This window comes from Arachis hypogaea, chromosome 11 (assembly GCF_003086295.3).
Source record: "Arachis hypogaea cultivar Tifrunner chromosome 11, arahy.Tifrunner.gnm2.J5K5, whole genome shotgun sequence".
NCBI classification, from domain to species: Eukaryota; Viridiplantae; Streptophyta; class Magnoliopsida; order Fabales; family Fabaceae; genus Arachis; species Arachis hypogaea.
This window is the reverse complement of record NC_092046.1, coordinates 127,700,912-127,719,903: the sequence shown is the minus strand read 5'-3', so window position 1 is coordinate 127,719,903 and position 18,992 is coordinate 127,700,912. Positions and strand designations below refer to the sequence as shown.

Here is an 18,992-nt window from a genome sequence, read left to right as displayed (position 1 = left end):
TTCTCTTTCTTGAACCTTTGAGGGTATGAAAGTTTGGGGACATATGGCTTCACCCCTTCATTCTTCTCTTGTAGCTGTGGTTTAAGGATGTTCTTGTCTCCCTTTGAGCTTTGTGCATTATTGGTTTTTTGATCCTCTTCACCTCTCTTCTTTGTCTCTTCTTGTAGAACTTCTCTATTGTGTTCTTCCTGAATGATGGCTTCTTTTTTCATAGTCTTCCCACTTTCCACTGTGATTGCTTTGTACTCCTCCCATTTTGTAGCTTTTCCTTTGTCTCTTGGGTTGTCTTCAGTGGCACAAGGGAAGGCTGTTGCTTGCTTATCACCTATCTCTGTGATTTGTTTAGCCATTTGTTCCATTTGTCTCTCAAGATTTCTGATTGAAGCTTCTTGGTTACTAACAACCAATATCTTTACTCTTTTGAGAGGAATCCTGTGAATTCTGGGGCTCCTCAGAGGAAAGTAGTCATGGAAGTTGATACTTTAGATGCTATTCTTGCACAGAACAAAGCCACGTCTCAACAGATTAATATGCTTTCTCAACACTTAAGTGGGATGTAAGTTTCAGCTGTCAGTGCTCAGAATCTCCCTCAAGAGGCTCCATATGACATAAATGGTGGCTTTAATCAAGGTGAGAATTATGATGCTCAATTTTCTCCTGAACAAGTCAACTATATGGGGAATGCTCCTTAAAACCCCAATAATGATCCATATGCTAAGATCTTTAATTCGGGATGGAAAAATCACCCAAACTTTGGGTGGAGAGAGAAACCTCAGAGGCCACAGAATTTCAACAATTCTCAGAGCGGTTTCCATTAGAATAATTTCAATAACCGCCAGTTTCAGTCATCTCAACAAGCAACTCCTCAGCCTCAGAAGACTACTAATTTAGAATCTCTAGTAACAAGCTTTATACAGGAAACCAGAATATCAATCAAGAACTTGGAGGTTCAGATGGGTTAAATAGCCACAAAAGTTGTTGAAATTGATCAAAGGACCACTAATAGCCTTCCTGGTGACACAATTCCAAATCCAAGAGAGGAGTGCAAGGCCATCACCGTGATAAGTGGACAAGTGGCAAGTTTGGAAGCACAGGTTATTGAGGAGCCAGTTGAAAAAGAAGTTCTGGAGGAGAAAAAAGGAGGAGGTTGAACATGCCCCCACCTAGGCGTGCAGACAATCCTTTTCCAGTCACTCTTGACACACATCCGACATTACCTAAAGCTCATGAGTACAAGCCTAAGATGCCATATCCTCAGAGACTTCAAAAGGAGACCAAAGACAAGTAGTTTTCAAAGTTCTTGCAAGTTTTCAGAAAGTTACAAATTAATATTCCTTTTGCTGAGGTTTTGGAGCAAATGCCTCTCTATGTTAAATTCATGAACGAGTTATTGTCAAAGAAGAAGCCTTTAAAGGGAGATGAGACAGTAGTCCTGACTAAGAAATGTAGTGTCATAATTTAGAATAACTTGCCAAGGAAGATGCCAGATCTAGGGAGCTTTCAAATTCCATGTACCATTAGGAGCACTATCTTCGAGAAAGCCCTATGTGATCTGGGTGCAAGCATAAATCTAATGCCCTTGTTTGTGATGAAGAAGTTGCAAATCCAAGAGGAACAACCCACAAGGATAGCATTACAAATGGCAGACAAATCTCTAAGGCCTGCATATGGATTAGTGGAGAATATCTTGGTCAAAGTGGGTGAGTTCTTCCTCCCAACAGATTTTGTAATTATTGACATGGGAGAGGATGAAAATGCCTCCATAATCCTAGGAAGACTATTCTTAGCCATTGGGAGAGCTCTAATTAATGTAAAAGTGGGTGAATTAGGGCTTAGAGTACATGATGAGCAACTGGTATTTCATGTCTTCAAAGATATGCATTCATCATGTGAAGAGGAGAGATGCATGCAGACTAAGCTTATTGATCCAAACTTTCAAAAATCCCCTGATAATGCACAATAGGATCTGCATCTCAAACCTCCCTTGGTGACAATCAACAAAATTCTCCCTGACATCAAATCTAAGTTTGGTGTTGGGAATGCATCATCCACCAAGGAAGAGGGTCCTAAAATGAAAGTACCCAGAGGATGGAGAAACAAAAAGATCCCCACTGAAGGTTTCTCCCCAGGAATGAAGGTGGTGTTGACTAGTAATCCAGTGTTGACTTATACAATAAACAGAATCCTCTCTCTTGAGCATATTGAGCTACTTCATGGGGACACAGGGAGAAGATTCACAGTGAGAGGGGAGGAGTTGAAGCACTATGACCAAACTCCACCTTATCAGAACTAACTGTCAAGCAAATGACGGTAAAGAAGCACTTGTTGGGAGGCAACCCAATCATAGTATCCTTTAATTTCAAGCTCAGTTTATTACTTTTATTTTATTTTATTCATTTATATTTATCTCTTAATGATAATTCTATAGTTTTCCTTTGTTTTACATGTACTTTGGTCAAGCATAATATTAAAAACAGGACCAGGGACAATCAGAAGGAATTTCAGGCACCAAACTTGGCCCCCCTGAAGTTTGACTTCAAGAAATGAAAGAAAAAAAAAATCAAGGGTGGCGCTTTTTGTTTATCTTATCATCAATGGCACCAAAGGGAGGTGAATCATCTTCATGGAGGAGCATAGCCTAAGGAATGAGATGACCACCAGGATAACTGAGGTGGTTGAGTTCTTTTCATTCTATTCTCCCTTCCGCTATTATTATGTTATATTCTTGTTTTCTGCTATTTTGTTTGAGTGTCTGCAAGATCTTTAGTAATTTCAATTCCTAGGTTCTAGTTTAATTCTGTTGTTTGTTTTTGGTTTGAAAAAAAAGATGCTTCATGTACCGCTCACTGAGCTTGAATCTAAAAAGAAAGAGAAAAGAAGTGATGTATTACATGAGAAATTGAGTTATGTTTAAGAGTAGTCTTATTTACTTAAATGTGGTGGTATTATCTATGATTCTAAATGTATGATATGAACAGTGCATATTTGAATTTGAATCAAAGGATGTTGATGCATGAAGAACAGGAATTTAGAGAACTATTATAAATTCTCTGAATTTAACAAAATCTTAATCCTTGAAGCAAAAGAAATAGCAAAAAGAAAATAAAGAAAAGCAAGACCCAAGGCTTTGAGCATCAAGGCTAGGAAGGTCAAACATGATTAAAAGTTCAAAGAGTTATTTTTCTAACCATATTCTTGTGGTGTGAATGTGTCAAGTAACCCTTGAGACAGAGAACTAAGAGTCGAGATCAAGTGCGTTTAACGGAGTATGCCAAAGGCTTTGAGCACCACTATTTGAGAGTAATTAAAAGAAAAAATCATAACTCAAGAGAGTTCCCCAGTTAAGTGCTTGTGGTGTTTTTGTATTAAGTAACACTTGAGACAAAATATTTAAAGTCACGGCTAGGCTCAAGGTGCAAAGCACCAAAGAAAAGAGAATGAAAGAAAATTTACTGTGTTCAAGGATTAATCCGAAGTAAAAAGGGTAGAGAATTCATAATATTATCTGGATTCTAATTCCGAATGACAGTGACATTCCTAAAGATTCAAGGGATAGTGAGATGCCAAAAGTATTCACAGTTTCAATGTTATAAACCCCACTTTGAGAAAAGACAGGAGCTTAATTGAGCAATCACTCCTCACGCAACTTCACATCCTAAGTTTATATTAGCTTTGGTTGCTTGAGGATAAGTAACAATTCAAATTTGGTGTTGTGATACGTGAGCATTTTTCCTATCTTTTCCTAGTGAATTTGCATTTGAATTCATAAGTTTAATCAAGATTTAAATACTTTTTAGCCACTATGAATGCTACTTTGAATTGTGTGTAATTTGGTTTATTTCAGGTAGTATTTTGGATGAATTTGACAAAGTTTACGTGAAGAATTGGAGCCACCACAAACCCAAGGAGGTGGCGCCAAACTTGGAGAATCCAATTTTGGCGCCAGGAGCGCTATAATCTCCCATTGCATTCGGCCTCAGTGAAGCCAAACTTGGAATTTTCTAAGTTTGGCGCCACACTCACGCGACTTAAGAATCACTACATCAAGTCAAACTTGAAATGTTCCAAGTTTGGCTTCATGATCACTTACCTCCAGGAATTTCATGGCGTTGAAGTGAAGTCAAACTTGGAATTTCCCAAGTTTGACTTCATGATCACCGTAATTGCTAGATTTTATACTGGCATGGTGGCGCCAAACTTAGCCCAACCCAAGTTTGGCACCACAACTAATCCTAAGGTGGTCCCCATTCATCCAAGGAGCAGCACGAGATCAATTTTATTTATTTTGATTAAACTTTGTTTTATTTTACAATAGAAAAAGATATTATTTAGCTTTAGAAAATATATTTTACATTAATTAGGTTTAGATATAAAAGGGAAAAGATTCAGTCCTTCGGGCTCTCTTCTCTTTTACACACTTTTACAGTTTTTAGAATCGTTGTTTTCTCTCTGAGTCATGAGCAACGAAACCTCCACTGTTAAGTTTACGAGATCTGTTTATTTCTATGGATTGAAATTATTGCTTTTCTTTTTTAATTAATGTATTGATTCAATTTCAAGGATTACTTTCGTACTTAATTTTATGAATCTGGGTGGAACGGAAGTATTTCCCTTATTCTAGATGCGTTCTTGTGACCCTTGGAAGAGGTCTCTCACCTAAACACAGCTTGAAAGTAAATTTCTCCTAAATTGCTAATTACATGAACTGATTGGGATACGTGACATATAATTCTGTTAGCTTTGGGTAAGTAGGGGTTTTGTGGTACATAAACTAGAATTGAACTTAACCCTCTAATCGGAATCAAGTGAACAAGGAATTGGCGGTTGATAAAAGTTAGAGGAGACTAAAAAGGTCTAAGAAATTAGGGTTTAGTCACTTATAGTTTCCATTTTATACGCTTTTTGGCATCATTTTCATATAGTTTTTATTATGTTTTCATAGGTTTTAGTGATAAATCCACATTTTGGGATTCTACTTTGAGTTTGTATGTTTTATAATGATTTTAGGTATTTTCAGGCTGAAATTGAGGAGTCTTGGCAAAGTCCGGTTCAGAGGCAAGGAAAGCGTAGTAGATGCTGTCAGATTCTGACCTCCATGCACTCAAACGAGCATTTCTGGAGCTACAAAAGTCCAAATGATGCATTCTCAATGGCGTTGGAAAGATAACTTCCAGAGCTTCCCAGTAATATATAATGGTTTATAAATTTCTTCAAAGGAGCCTGCCCATTCGGCGTTGAACGCCAAGGAGCTACCCCATAACTGGCATTCAATGCCCCAAAGGAGCCCCAAAGCTAGTGTTGAACGCCAACCACCTCCTAGTGGGCGTTAAATGCCCAACACAAGCACAAGGCAGCACCAATCACTCCCCTTATGGGCATTCAATGCCCATTCCTCAAGTGGACGCCAAGCTCAGCCTAAGAACTCAACCAAAGTGGGCCCAAGGATGGATTTTCGCACCTTTAGCCTATTCTATCATACTTTTTGTACTTCTTAGTTACTAGGTTATTATAAATAGGAGAAGATCACCCTTGTTTAGGATCTTCTTCCCCCACTTTTAATTTCGAACATTATTGTACAGTATGAGTAACTGAACCTCCTAGGTTAAGGTTAGGAGCTCTACTGATTCTTATGGATTAATAATATCACTATTCTATTTCAATCTATGCTTGATTCCATTCTAAGATGTATCTTCATTCTTCATCCTAATGAATTGGGAGTGTAACCTGACCGTCATCCCTATTCTACATGGGTTCTTGCGAGTCCTTGATGAGATAGTATTGAACCACAAGCTTGAGTATACATCACTTAGGTACGGGGCGATTAGGGCCTTTGTGGTATAGGCGAGAATAGTGAGGCAACATTCTCTGATCCGGAAGATCCGACCTTGTCTGTGGCGTTTTGAGTAGGATCACCAAGGGAATGGACTGTAGGAGCTTCACCCCCGTTCAGATTGGATGACCACTGACCTGGTGTTTGATCTGAAGTAGAGGGGATTAATGACCACTGACCTGGCATTAATCACTTATTGCCTGCCATGGAATGAATCATCAGAAGTTGAAGTAGACAGTGAGAAAAGTTGATCCAGAAGGAGGAAGCATCTCTGAAGCCTCAACCATTCTCTTATCACTAATTTCACACCAATCCAGTAACACTTTATTTATTCTGTATTTATGCGTTTTCACAACTATTATATTTTCTATCTGCCTGACTAAGATCTACAAGATAGCCATTGCTTGCTCAATCCGACAATCTCTGTGGGATCGACCCTCACTCACCTGAGATATTACTTGGACGACCTGGTGCACTTGCCAGTCTATCTGTGCGAAACTTGCAGAGTTCAATTTCACGCACCAATAAACAGCTTCGAAACCTTAAATGTTTTCTCATACATTCTTCATATCAATTTACTGTTTGCCTTTAATTCTCTGAATTTACCATTTAATTCTTCACAACACTAAAACACTATTTTTTTACTTGTCTGACTAAGTAAATCACTCAACTATTATTGCTTGGTCCATCAATCCTCGTGGGATCGACCCTTACTCTCGTGAGGTATTACTTGGTACGACCCGGTGCACTTGCCGGTTAGTCTGTTTATCTTATCGCCAATGGCACCAAAGGGAGGTGAATCATCTTCACGGAGGAGCACAGCCTAAGGAATAAGATGACCACTAGGATAACTGAGGTGGTTGAGTTCCTTTCATTCTATTCCCCCTTTCACTATTATTATGTTATATTCCTGTTTTCTGCTATTTTGTTTGTGTGTCTTGATGCCAAGGCATCTTAGGCTAGTTTCACTAGCAATTTTCTGTTATTTTTAGTTGTTTTATGCATTTTCTTGAGCCTTAAGTAATCATTTGGGCCAAATAGTCATGCTTGTCTTAAATCATTCAAACATGAAGATTTTGATGCAAATTCCATGAGTTTTTAGTTATATTCCTTGAATGCTATGAATGAAAGATTTCTCATGAAATTTTGCAAGACTTTGATGCAGTTGTTTGGATGATTTCAGGGAAGAAGAGGCTAGGCAAGGAAGCAACAAAATCAATAAAGGAAGCTTGAATATCACATGTGGAGTTTAAGTTCCAGTTTAAGCTTAAACTGGAGCTTAAACGCCAAAACCATGAGAGCTAAGGAAATGCTGAAAGTGGCGTTTAACCTCCAGTTTAACCTTAAACTGGAAGTTAAACGCCAGAATTAGAAATGCACCAGGGAGCATTTCCACGTTTAAGCTCCAGTTTAACCTTAAACTGGAGCTTAAACGTGTTCGACTATTTTTTCTCCTCCAGGGTTGCTTTCTCATTTCCACGTTTAAGCTTCAGTTTAACCTTAAACTGAAGCTTAAACGTGCTCGAGCTTGTGCCTCCAGGGAGTGCCAGCGTTTAAGCTCCAGTTTAAGCTTAAACTGGAGCTTAAACGTGTTATATGGAACAGCTTGACCATGCCTTCTTCAAACATAAATAACTTGAGCTACAAAACTCCAAATGAGGTGATTCAAAATTCATTGGAAAGAAGACATCTAGAGCTTTCCAAGCATATATGGCATGCATGGTGGATACTAAAAATTGAGGGAGAAAACAGCCCCGTAATGTGCATAGAAGAGCATAGTACCAACATGCAATCAGGCCAGCTGACCTCTTCACCTTCCATGGAGTATAACTCGAGTTGTAGAACTCCAAATGAGGTGCTTCCAGTTGCGTTAGAAAGCTGACATCCATAGCTTTCCAACGAGGTATAATAGTCTATATTTGGCATCAAATTGGCAAGGTTGACAAGAGAACAAAGTGACGACTCAAGAAAGGGGGGTGCAACGTTTGAGTGTAGTTTAATGGATCATTATCCTTTTTGGATCAATTATGTCACTCTACCCTTCAAGCAAGCAAGGCCCATCAACAACACCAAATCAAGGCCACAAGAATCATCTAGAATAGTTTATTTTCATTTGATTGTAATTTGCTTTGAATTTCATTTTCATTTTGTAATTTAGGGAGCCTATTTAAAGGCCTTAGTTTCTGCATTTGAGACACGGGGAGGATTGAAGGGGAATCCAGCCCCTGAGGGGGAAAACTTTTCTACACACAGAGAACTTTGGATCATTTTCTTTTAGTTTTGTAATTGAATTCAGAGCTATGACTCACTAAACCCCTTTCATTGGGTTAGGGAGCTCTATTGTAATTCAATGAATCAATAATAGTTTTATCTTCTTCTTCAATCTTTTCTCTTGAATTTTGTTAGAAAGCTTCTCGATCTAATTCCATTGGGTAGTTGTCTTGGGAAAGAAACTACCCATAATTGGAATCCTTCGGAACCTTGGGAAAGGAATGGAGGATTCATGCTAGAGAAGCTTTCTCACAGTGAATTGGATTGGGGTTTGGATGGATATTGTGACATGTAATCCTACCAAATTGTGGTTCATGAAACTGTGTGGTATAATCAGTGATCGAGCATCATCTCTTCTTATGAACATTTAAACCAAGGGATTGAGAATTTGTTCGTTTTTAGAGAGAATTGGTGGGCCAAGGGATTGGGATCCAATCATATAAGATTGCCAAGCAAAATTCAATGAATGCATTGGTTGAGGAAGGAATAAAAATGTTTTGATTCGGAGATCTCAATATCTCCTAACACCCAATGAATTCCCCATTTCTGATCTACCACTTTCTCTTTACATTCTGCAATTAAATTCATGCAATCACCCCATCCCTTTTAATTTCAGCAATTTAGCTTCTCGCTCTTTAATTCATGCAATTTTACATTCCGCAATTCTCATCTAAATCTTGATTCCGCTCAACTAGAACATACTTCTAATCCGAATTGCTCACTCAACCAATCCTTGTGGGATTCGACCTCACTCTATTGTGAGTTTTTACTTGACGATAACCGGTGCACTTGCCGGAAGGAATTTTGCCGATCGTGCAATTTCCTAAATCGTAGCATAACAAGTTTATGCAACATCATGTCTGCATGATCTTTAGTAATTTCAATTCCTAGATTCCAGTTTAATTCTGTTATTTTTAATTCTGTTGTTTATTTTTAGTTTGAAAAAAAAGATGCCTAATGTACCGCTCACTGAGCTTGAATCTAAAAAGAAAAAGAAAAGAACAGATGTATTGCATGAGAAATTGAGTTATGTTTAAGAGTAGTCTTATTTACTTAAATGTGGTGGTATTATCTATGATTCTGAATGCATGATATGAACAGTGCATATTTGAATTTGAGTCAAAGGATATTGATGCATGAAGAACAGAAATTTAGAGAACTATTATGAATTCTCTGAATTTAACAAAAGCTTAATCCTTGAAGCAAAAGAAATAGCAAAAAGAAAATAAAGAAAAGCAAGATCCAAGACTCTGAGCATCAATGGCTAGGAAGGTCAAACATGATTAAAAGCTCAAAGAGTTGTTTTCCTAGCCATATGCTTGTGGTGTGAATGTGTCAAGTAACCCTTGAGACAGAGCACTAAGAGTTGAGATGAAGTGCATTTAACAGAGTATGCCAAAGGCTTTGAGCACCACTGTCTGGGAGTAATTAAAAGAAAAAGTCATAACTCAAGAGAGTTCCCTAGTTAAGTGCTTGTGGTGTTTTTGTGTGAAGTAACACTTGAGACAAAATATTTAAAGTCACGGCTAGGCTCAAGGTGCAAAGCACCAAAGAAAAGAGAATGAAAGAAAATTTGATGTGTTCAAGGATTCATCCAAAGTAAAAAGGGCAGAGAATTCATAATATTATCTGGATTCTAATTTTGAATGACAATGACATTCCTAAAGATTCAAGTGATAGTGAGATGCCAAAACTATTCACAGTTTCAATGTTAGAAACCCCACTTTGAGAAAAGAGAGGAGCTTAATTGAGTACTCACTCCTCATGCAAATTCACATCCTAAGTTTATATTAGCTTTGATTGCTTGAGCACAAGCAACAATTCAGGTTTGGTGTTGTGACGCGTGAGCATCTTTCCTATCTTTTCCTAGTAAATTTGCATTTAAATTTGTAAGTTTAATCAAGATTTAAATACTTTTTAGCCACTATGAATGCTACTTTGAATTGTGTGCAATTTGGTTTATTTTAGGTAGCATTTTGGACGAATTTGACAGAGTTTACGTGAAGAAACGGAGCCACCACAAACCCAAGGAGGTGGCGCCAAACTTGGAGAATCCAAGTTTGGCACTAGGAGCACTATAATCTCCCATTGCATTCAGTCTCAGTGAAGCCAAACTTGGAATTTTCCAATTTTGGCACCACACTCACGCGACTCAAGAATCACTGCATCAAGGCAAACTTGGAATGTTCCAAGTTTGGCTTCATGATCACTCACCTCCAGGAATTTCATGGCGTTGAAGCGAAGTCAAACTTGGAATTTCCTAAGTTTGACTTCATGATCACTGTAATTGCTAGATTTTATAAGGGCATGGTGGCGCCAAACTTGGCCCAGCCTAAGTTTGTCGCCATAACTAATCCTAAGGTGGTCCCCATTCGTCCAAGGAGCAGCACGAGATCAATTTTATTTATTTTGATTAAACTTTGTTTTATTTTACAATAGAAAAAGATATTATTTAGATTTAGAAAATATATTTTTCATTAATTAGGATTAGATATAAAAGGAGAAGAGATCTTGACCTAGGGTTTCTCTTCTTCTTCCTCTCCTAATCTTCTAATTTTCATTTCACACTTTCATACTTTTCTCTACTAGGGTCTATTTTCTCTATGAGGAACTAAATCTCCACTGTTAAGGTTAGGAACTCTATTTACTTTGATGGATTAATAATTATTTGTTCTTCTACTCTTGATTAATGTTTTGATTATTGTTTAAGAATTGGTTTCGTTCTTCATCCTAAGAATTAGTGATTATTGGGAAATAATTGTAATTCAACTTGAATTTTATTTGAATCTTGGAAAGTTATATCATTAGAATCACATCTTGAAATCTATTCCTCACAACTGGATTTAACGCGATATGTGACATATAATCGTCTTATTTTTGGGTTTCTAGGTTTTGTGTGGCTCATAAACTAGTTTTGAACTTAACCCTCTAATTGGAATCAAGTGACCATGGAATTTGCAATTGATGAAGGTTAGAGGAGACTAAAAAGGTCTAAAGAATTAGGGTTTAGTCACATATAGTTTACCATGAACATAATCTTTGCATGATCAAGGTAGTTAACATTGAATATTAATCCGGAAATTTAAATATCTCTGACTCCTTAACTATTTTTATCATATTATTTTCTTAACCAGTTTTAGTTTGCTCTTATTTAATTTTCTATTTTTATGTTATTTGTTATTGAAACCCTAAATTTTGATTGTCTGACTAGAATAATCAATTGACTATTGTTGCTTGATCCATTAATCCTCGTGGGATCGACCCTCACTCACCTGAGGTATTACTTGTTACGACCCGGTGCACTTGCCGGTTAGTTTGTAGGTTATAAATTTTGCACCACAGTCCACCATGGATGGAATCATGGCATTGTTGAAGACTTCTCCGGTCCGAGTTGGTAATCAGGTTGATGAATCTACCGTGTACTTTCATCGTCTTTTTTGGTCATTTCCTCCATGCATTGAGGTATTTCAACATTGCAAGCCACTGGTCAGCATTGATGGTAGTCATTTGTATGGGAAGTACAATAGTACTTTGCTTCTGGCTATCGTGCAAGACAATAACTCGAATATCTTGCCCATTGCCTTTGCACTTGTGGAAGGAGAAAATGTGGAGTTGTGGGACTTTTTCCTATCCAACTTGCGTCAACATGTGACTCCGCAAGAAGGTATTCTAGTGATCTCTGACAGGCACAATGGCATTAAGGCTGCACTGGAGGCATCTAAGAGCGGTTGGCTACCACCTCATGCATATTAAGCATTTTGCATTCGTCAGGTTGCAGCTAATTTCTCCCTCAGTTTCAAGGGTCAGGATGCGAGACAGCTACTTGTGAATGCTGCTTATGCAAAGATTAAGACAGAGTTTGACTATTGGTTTGATATTATGAGGACTGAAAATATGGCCATATGTGATTGGAGGAACAGAATGGAGTACGATAAGTGGATCCAGCACCAGGATGGTGGCATACAGTTTGGCCAAATGACGACGAACATATCTGAGTGTGTTAATCTGAATTGAAGGGTACACGGAATCTACCCGTCACTGCATTGGTGAAGTCCACATACGGGAGGCTTGCAGAGCTATTTATGATTCGAGGACAGACAGCAGAGGCGCAATTGGGAACTGGGCACCAGTTTTGCCAGGCTCTTATGAAGGCAATGGAGTGCAACTTGAGAGATTCAAAATGCTTGATGAGCGAATATTTTATACGCTTTTTGGCATTGTTTTCCTAGTGTTTTTAGCATATTTTGTTAAGTTTTATTATGTTTTGGTAGGTTTTAATGCAAAATTCACTTTTTTTTATACTACTTTGAGCTTTTGTGTTTTTCTTATGATTTTAGGTGATTTTTGGGTGAATTTGGCAAAATCTGATTCAGAGGCAAAGAAAGGACAACAGATGCTGTCAGATCCTGACCTCCATGCATTCAAACGAACATTTATGGAGCTATAGAGATCTAATTGACGAGCACTTAATGGTGTTGGAAAGATAACTTCAAGAGCTTTCCAGACATATATAATAGTCTATACTTTGATTTGGAAATAAAAGCCCAAAACGAACATTAAACGCCCAAACTACCCCCTTTCTGGCGTTTAACGCCCCAAGAGGACAGAGCCCAGCGTTGAACATCCAAAACTAGCGTTCAACACCACAAAGGGAGCAAGGCAGCACACTCACACCCCTTAGTGGGCGTCTAACATCCACTCACTCAATTTGGACACCAAGCTCAACCCAAACACTCACCAAGTGGGCCTGGAAGTGGATTTTCACACCTTTAGCTTAGCTTATTTCATTATTGTAATTTCTAATTATTATTAGTTTCTTTTTAAGTTTAGTCATTAGTATAAATAAGGGAAGATCACCATTTTTTAGGATCTTGACCACCACATTCAAACTTTATACATTATTCTCTGTATAGTATGAGCAACTAAACCTCCTAGGTTAAGGTTAGGAGCTCTACTAATTCCTATGGATTAATGCAATTACTTTTCTAATTCAATCTATGTTTGATTCTATTCTATGCATTGCCGTTCTTCATCCTTATGAATCTCGATTCTACATGAGCTCCTTACGAGTCCTGACCCGGATAGTATTGAGCTACAGCTTGAGAATGCATCACAGGTTCCAACAAGCTATCTGGGCTAATTGGGGTATGTGACATAAAACCTCGTTAGTCAGGGGTAATTGAGGTTCCTTTGGCTCTAAGGGATAGAATCATATAGCGTAATTCCTTGATTAGGAAGATCTGACCTTGTCTGTGGCATTTTGAGTAGGATCATCAAGAGATTGAATTGCACGCGCTTCACCCTCTCCCAAATTGATCTAGCCTGTTCGAGTGTTTGGTTTGGATCTAAGGAGATTAATGACCACGACCAATGGTTTAATCACTTACAGCCTTGCCATTGAAGGAATCATTCATCATTAGAGTAGTTAGTATGACATGTTAATCCAGAAGAAGAAGCATCTCTAAAGCCTTAACTGATTTCTCACTACTGTCTTTACTTTAATTCTTTATTGCTTTTGTTATTGCTTGTCTATCTGCCTACACAAACAACAACTATCTTTCTATTTTACTCACTAAGATCTGTAGGATAACCACATCTTGCTCAATCCAGCAATCCTCGTGGGATTTGACCCTCACTCACTTGAGGTATTACTTGGACGACCTAGTGCACCTGCCAATTCAGTTCTGCAAGTCACAAGTTCACGCACCAAGTTTTTGGTACCGTTGTCGAGGATTGTTCGAGATTGATAAACTAACGGTTGTCTTGCTCCTTAGATCAGGTACTTTTTACTATTTTTCTTTTAATTGTGTTTCTTATTTTCTTTTTCAAAATTTTTCAAAAAATATTTTCATCTTTGGTTATCTTTTTCGTTTATTTGAGTCTTGTGTCAATTTTTAAGTTTAATGTCCCTTTTGTTTTTGTTTCTTTTCTTTAGTTTTTGAAAATTGTTCTTGTTTTTCTCTCTTGGTGTTCGAAATTTTCTTTGTGTTTTTCTTTGTTTAATTTCAAAATTTTTATGTTTGGTGTCTTTTAGTATTTTTCCTCTTTAATTTTCGAAAATTAAAGTCTTTAATTTTAAAATTTTTAAGTTTGGTGTCCGTCTTATGTTTGTCTTTTCTTTTTGGTTTTTAAACTTTTCGAAAAAAAACTATATAAATAACAATATTTTTTAAAATTTTTAAATTTGATTTCAAATTTTAAAATTAGTAATTTTTTCATTTAATTTTCTGGTTTACCTTTTTTGTCTTTAAATCTTTATCTTATCTTTCCCTTTAAATTTCAAAAGTTATCTTATCTTGTCTTTTTTTAATTTGAATTTTAAAATCTTTTAATTTTTTTAAAAATCTTATCTTATCTTGTTTCTCTTCCTCTAGACTTTTTCAAATTTTTAAATTTAAAATCTTTCTTTGACTTTCTCTCTTTAATTTCAAAACTTTTTAAAATCAAAACTCTTATCTTAAATTTCAAAATCTTATCTTGTTTCTCTCTTTTAACGTTCTCTTTTTCATTTTTTAATTTCAAAGACTCATTTCTAACTTTTTACTTTTTAAAATCTCAAATATTTTCAAAAATCAAATCTTTTTATTTTTAATTCGTCTTAATTAGTTACTTGTTTGTTTCATTTTAATTTTAAAAGTTTGATTCTTTCTAATTCTTCTTTCTCTCTCCTATTTTCGAAAATATTCTTCTTCTTTCACTCTCTTTTTTTTTCGAAAACTTTCTTCTTCCTTCTCTCCTTATTTTTGAAAATTTATTTTTTAAAAGACATCTTTCTTTTCTTTTCTCTTCTTCTAACTCTCTCACAAGGACCTCTGTACTCTGACATAAACACTCCTTTATCTTTCTCTTTTTGGTTTCTTTCTTCTTGTTTATGAACAGGAGTAGGGATAAAGAACCTCTCTTTGATCCGGATCCTGAACCTGAAAGGACTCTAAGAAGGCGTCTGCTACAAGCTCAGGCTAGCAGAGTAGTAAGGAATCTCACAGGAGCCCTAGAACAAGAAGCTGAAGAAACAACAATGGTAGCTAACCCAGATAATGGGGGATACGCAAGAAAGGTCTTAGGATCTTACACTGCACCCAATTCTTATTTCCTGGGCGCAGTATCTCCATTCCTGCCATTGGTGCAAACAACTTTGAGTTGAAGCCTCAACTAGTCACTCTAGTTCAACAGAACTGCCAGTTTCTTGAACTTCCACAGGAAGATCCAAACAAATTCATATCTGACTTTCTACAAATATGTGACATTGTTAAGACTAATGGAGTAAATCCAGAAGTCTACAAGCTCATGCTCTTCCCCTTTGCTGTAAGAGACAGAGCAAGGCTATGGCTGGATTCTCAGCCTAAGAAAAGCCTAGATAGTTAGGAGAAGGTGGTCAATGAATTCTTGACCAAGTTCTTTCCACCTCAGAAGCTGAGCAAGCTCAGGATAGAAGTACAAACCTTCAGACAAAAAGAGGGAGAATCCATCTATGAAGCTTGGGAAAGATACAAGCAACTGATCAGGAGATGTCCTCCTGACATGATCTCAGATTGGACCATGTTGGATATCTTCTATGATAGCCTATCTGAGATGTCTAAGATGACATTAGAGCATTCTGTAGGTGGATCACTCAACTTGAAGAAAATGCCTGAAGAGGCACAAGAGCTTATTGACATGGTTGTCAGCAACCAGTATATATACATTTCTGAGAGAAGCCCTGTGAATAATGGGGCAACTCAGAAGAGAGGTGCCCTGGAAGTAGACACCTTAGACACCATCTTGGCTCAAAACAAGCTCATGTCCCAACAAATCAATATAATCTCTCAGCACTTGAGTGGGACACAGAGCTCAGCTGCCTACTGTCCAGAAATAGCATATGAGATAGATGCCAGCGATAATGCCTGGACCACCATGGAAGAAGTGAACCATATGGAAAACTCCTCCAGAACCTCCAATAATAATCCATATTCGAATACCTTCAATCAGGGATGGAGGAACCACCCCAACTTTGGGTAGAGAGATCAGCAGAAGTCTCAACAAGGCTTCAGCAACAATCAGAATGGAATAAACCAGAATTGGTTCAACAATAAACCATTCGAACCCTCTCAGCAACAAATGGAGACACCCAAGCAGAGTCTCTCTGACTTGGCTACTATAGTCTCTAATCTCTCCAAGACCACACACAGTTTCATGACAGAAACTAGGTCCTCCATTTGAAATTTGGAGATACAGATTGGTCAATTGAGTAAGAAGATCCTAGAGATCCCATCCAACACTTTTCTAAGCAACACAGAGGTGAATCCAAAGGAAGAGTGCAAGGCCCTCACTATGGAGGTTGGGACTGAATCCAAAGAGGAGCCTGTTTTTGAGGAGCTCAAGGAAATCAGAGCTCATGAGGAGTGTGACACAGTCACCTTGCACGCCCCTTTGGTGGAAGAGGAACCTGAAGAATACACCTCTTCTGATGAGGATGAGGAGTCCAAGGAAGAGCAAATTGCTCGATTCCTAGCAATCCTCAGGAAACTGAAGGCCAACTCCTCTCATATAGAGGCGCTGGAGGAGGAAGATGAGCTTTTGGTACTCGCCAAGGAGTGTAGTGCCTTGGTCCAGAAGAAGCTCCCTCAAAAGCTCCCGGATCCTGGAAGCTTTCTGATTCCCTGTACTATAGGAACCATCACCTTTGAGAAAGCACTATGTGACCTTGGCTCAAGCATCAACATTATTCCTCTTTCTGTGAAGAAGAGGCTGGGAATTCTGTAAGTGCAATGTGCCAAGATCTCATTGGAGATGGCAGATAAGTCCTTGAAAAGGGCATATGGCATGGTAGATGATGTCCTAGTAAAGGTTGAGGACCTTTACATCCTTGCTGATTTTATAATCTTAGATAATGGGGTAGACAGAGATGAATCTATCATCCTTGGAAGGCCTTTCCTAGCCACTGCTAAGGCCTTAATTAATGTGGAAAGAGGAGAGCTAGTCCTTAGACTACATGAGGATTATATCTTGTTCAAGATCCCCAACCCTCAGTCTCCCTCTAACAAAGGAGGTACCATTATGCAACATGTAGTGTTTTAACATTCCCTCTCAATGCAGAGCTTTACAGAGTCCCCAGACACCAACTCTAAATTTGGTGTTGGGGAACCATCATCAAGTTCTGGGAAAGAAGGTACCTAAAGGCTAGAGGAATAAGAAGATTTTCACTGAAGGCCTCTTACTGGGCATGAGCCTTATCTTCACTAAGAGTCCACTCATTCTACATACTGTGAACCGGATCTTGTCTCTAGAGCATGTAGAGCTCATTCATGAGAGCACAGGAAGAAAGTTCACTATAAGGGGTGAAGTTCTGAGCCCCTATCTACCTCCATAATGGAGCTGTCCATCAAACTAATGACGGTAAAGAAGTGCTTGTTAGGAGGCAACCCAACTATTAGCTTAATCTTTTCTTCTTCTTTTTTTCATTTATTTCAAGTTCTATAGTATAGTTTTCCTTTGCTTTTTGACATTTGTGATCATGTGCAGCACTTAGAACAGTGACAGAGACATTCAAAACTGAAAATAAAACACCTTGGGGAGAGTCCCTTACTGACGTTGAACGCCATATAAAGACAAGGCTGGGCGTCCAACGCCAATAAAGGAGCAGAGAAGCTCCTCTCCCTAATCCCCTCTGGGCATTCAATGCCCATTAAGGAGGAATTACTGGTGTTGAACGCCAGAAAGGGAGCAATCTGGGCATTTAACGCCCCACAGGGAGCAGAAGCTGGCGTTGAATGCTAGCCAGGGAGCAGTGCTGGGCATTCAACGCCCCAAGGGGAGCAGCCAAGCCTGCATTTTAACCCCTTATGGGTGTTCAACGCCCATTCCTGGCGTTGAACGCCAGGTAGGGGGCAGGGAATTCGAAGTTCCTAGCCTCTCAGGTTAGTGGGTCCCACAGAATCTCCACCTATCCTACCTTTCTTCTCTCTCCTACCTTTTCTAAACGTTAAAACCCACACCCTATTTTCCCTCTTTCCAATACACACTCTTTCCAAAACCATCATAAATCCCACCTACCCCACCCACTTCAAATTCAAACCCCCCCATTCTTCCCTCCCACCCAACCGAGCCCTAACCCCTCCCAACCCTATAAATACCCCCTCATACAACCCTTCATCCACACACTTCATACACATTCCCCCTCTTAACCTATACACTTTCCACACTCTTCTCCTTCCTTCCCCCACTTGGCCAAAGCATTCATTCCCCTTCCTCTATATTTTTCCTTCCCCTTCTACTATTTCTCTTTCCTTTTGTTCCTAGTTGCTCATGGACAAGCAACCATTTTAAGTTTGGTATTGCAAAAGCTTTGCTTTTTCACTTCTATCATTCCTAAGTATGGCACCAAAGGCCAGTGAAGCCTCAAGAAAAAGGAAGGGAAAGGCTCCTGCTTCCACCTCCGAACCTTGGAAATCATAGAGATTCCTCACCAAGGTGCACCACGATCACTTTTATGATGTGGTAAGGCACAAAAAGTTGATTCCTGAGGTCCCCTTCATGCTCAAAAATGGGGGAGTATCCAGAAATCCAACAGGAGATTTGGAGAAGGGATTGGAAAATTCTGACCAATCCTATTTCAGAGGTCGAAACACTAATGGTTCAAGAGTTCTTCGCCAATATTTGGGTCCCCAAAAATCATAATACAAGTGTGAACCCAAGTCCTAAAAACTGGCATACCATAGTGAGGGAGCAACTATTGGACTTCAGTCTAGAAAGTGTGAGAGTGGCGCTCCAATTGGCACAAATGCTAGGAGACCCATATTCTTACACTAAAAGGGTCAACTTCGACCAAAGTTTGTGGACATTTATGTGGATGGAGCACAATGGAGCAGGGATGCATAAGGCAAGCCCTACCAACTGGGTAGGCTTGACCTCA

At 38.5% G+C, this 18,992-nt stretch overlaps 1 non-coding gene across 1 annotated transcript; it reads right to left on the bottom strand.

The window, feature by feature from the left end:
* Positions 1-15,520: 15,520 nt before the first annotated feature.
* Positions 15,521-15,624, bottom strand: LOC112724955 (small nucleolar RNA R71). The gene has a single exon (XR_003164092.1). It is a non-coding gene; the product is annotated as a small nucleolar RNA R71 (small nucleolar RNA).
* Positions 15,625-18,992: the final 3,368 nt, after the last annotated feature.